Below are 2500 nucleotides of genomic sequence, written 5' to 3'. Positions count from 1 at the left end.
GCCGTCGCCCGGCCAAGGGGCGGCGGCCGAGCCGGCGATTGATCGCAAAGCGACGCTCAGACAGGCGTAGCCCCGGGAGGAACCCGGGGCCGCAAGTGCGTTCGAAGTGTCGATGATCAATGTGTCCTGCAATTCACATTAATTCTCGCAGCTAGCTGCGTTCTTCATCGACGCACGAGCCGAGTGATCCACCGCTAAGAGTTGTCTCGTCTTTCGGCACCGCCCCGCGCGCGCGGGAGGGCCGGGAACGCTCGCCAGGAGCGGCCCCTTCTCGGAGGACGGCCCAACCGCCTGCCCCGCCGGCCGGCCCCCCCTTCCTCCCCTCGCATCCCCGCGCGGGGCGGGAGGGGAAAGAACGGCGGAGCGCGGCGCGACGGGGGCGAGACGGAGGGGCCTCGCCTCGACTGACCGTACGAGCACGCCCAAGGAGGGCCAGAAAGGAAGGAAGGAAACGCCCCGAGAGGCGACGAGGGCCTGGGAGCCCGCGCTCCCCACCGGCCGAAGGCGACGGCAAGCGCCTCGCTCGCTTCGGGGGCGGCCCAGGCGCCCGGGCTCGGTCCGGCCTCCGCACGGAGGCGGCGGCGCGCCCGGCCGCTCCGCCTGTCCGCCTCGAGCGGGCGGCGCGGGGGGCCCCGACGGCTACCCCGCGCGCGCGCCTCCGCGCGCGCCGCTCCGCCGCGCCACGGGCAGCCTAACTCCTCCCCGGGGTCCCGTCCCGACGGCACCTCGGCGGCTCCGCGCCGCCGCGGCCGGACGCGGACGCGCCCCGAGCCGGCGACGCACGACGCCCGCGGCCCGCCGGACGGCGGCCCGCCGCGCGGCGGCCGCCCGCCCCGGCACCGCCGCCGCCGCCGCTTCCCGTCTCCTTCCGCGGGCACGCGCCGAGCGGAAGGCGGACGGCCGCCTGAGGCGGGGGCGGCTCCCGCTCTCCCCGTTTCCACGCGGAGACCGGGAGTGGGACGCCCCCGCTTGCCCCGACCGCCTGCACGGCTCGGCCGGGAAGGCGAAGACGGGGAGGCGAAGCGGCTAGGCGGGGCCCGGGGCCGGGACGGCCTCGGCGGCGGGGGGCTCCGTCCGGCTAGACCGAGCGGCGACGCCGCCGCTCGGGCAACGGGGTGCCGCCCTCGCCGGCGCTTAGCGGCGGGAGAACGCCGAGCGCTCGCCCGGACGGGGGAGGGAGGAGCGGCGCCGCAGCGCGACGCAGCCGCTGCGACGGAGGCGCGGCGTCCCTTCCCGCCCCCCCCCGCGCACAGGGTGTGCGGGGGGAGGGCGTAGGGCCGCCCGGCGGCGGGTCCCCCCCTTGCGGGGACCCGCCGCGAGCCCCGGCGGGGAGCCCGCGCTCCTCGCCGGGGTCGCCCGTTCCGAGGCGGGCAGGTCGGACACGGCCGACCGCTCGCGCCGCGGTCTCTCCGCCGAGACCGGGCCGCGGAGAGGGGGGGGCAGGGGTGCCCCTCCCCGGCACGGGCCGCCCGCGGGACGCGGTCGCAGGCGACGGCCGTCCGGGAGAGGCTCTCTCACCGCGAGAGAGAACTCCCGGCCGCCGCCGCCGGCCGGCCGGCCCCCCGGGCGACGCCGAGCCGCCCGAGTCTTTAAACCCCCGCCCGGCCCCCGCGGCCCTTCGACCCCCGGAGACGCGCCGAGAGACGCGCCGAGGGAAGGGACCGCGAGAGCGCGGACGCTAGGTACCTGGCCCTGGGGCGAGGGAAACGAACTTTAGGCCCCGCGGGGGTGCCTCCCCCACTGCCACCTTCGGGGGAGCGTCCGCCCGCGGGGGCCGCGCCCGACGTCCGCCGCCACAACCACGTCCTCCGGCCCCGGGGCCCGGGGTTTCCCTCTGGCCCGGCGCTGCGCCCGGGAGGAGAGCCGTGGCTCGGGCCGCCCGCTGGGAAAGCGGGACGCCACCCGGCTTGCCGAGCCTCGCCCGCCGAGGGCGAGCGCGGCGGCGGAGCCCCCTTCCCGGCTCCCCAGGCAGGAGAGGGACGGGGGGCGGGGGACGCCGCCGCGCCGCTCGGCGCGCCGTACCCGGAACGCCCGGAGCCCTCCGCGGGCTTACCCGGCAGCCCTACCGAACGTCCGTGCGAGAAGGGAACTGTGACATTCACACCGACACAGCCCCGGGCACGGGGTGCGGGGAGGGTCGGGGGAGACGCCTCCCCCGACCCCGAAGGACAGCTCCCGTCTCTCTCGCCGCTCGCACACGCGGCGCCGTCGTCGTCGGCGCCGCCGCCGCCGCGCGCTCCCCGCTTCTTCTCGGGCGAGACGGGCCGGCGGGAGGAGGCTGGGGACGCGCCGCCGCGCCCCGCGCCCGACAGCTCCGCTTCCCCCGCGCGCTGCCCGCCCGCGCGCTGCCTCGCGGGCGAACCCACCGGGGCCCCGGCGCTCTCCGCCCAGCCCCTCCTCCCCGGCGGCGGCAGCGGGCCGCGCCGGGCGAGGGCGGGGAGGGGGACGGGAGTCGGTCCACCGGCGGCGGACGCCGTGCGGCGGCGGGCGCCAGCGGAGG

At 79.6% G+C, this 2500-nt stretch overlaps 1 non-coding gene across 1 annotated transcript; it reads right to left on the bottom strand.

The window, feature by feature from the left end:
• Positions 1 to 50: 50 nt before the first annotated feature.
• On the bottom strand, positions 51 to 203 carry LOC128903786 (5.8S ribosomal RNA). Its single transcript, XR_008464254.1, has one exon. It is a non-coding gene; the product is annotated as a 5.8S ribosomal RNA (ribosomal RNA).
• Positions 204 to 2500: the final 2297 nt, after the last annotated feature.

The sequence above is a fragment of the Rissa tridactyla genome, unplaced genomic scaffold, assembly GCF_028500815.1.
Source record: "Rissa tridactyla isolate bRisTri1 unplaced genomic scaffold, bRisTri1.patW.cur.20221130 scaffold_63, whole genome shotgun sequence".
Classification (NCBI taxonomy): domain Eukaryota; kingdom Metazoa; phylum Chordata; class Aves; order Charadriiformes; family Laridae; genus Rissa; species Rissa tridactyla.
The sequence above is the reverse complement of the archived record's forward strand: the minus strand, read 5'-3'. Positions and strand labels throughout refer to the sequence as shown.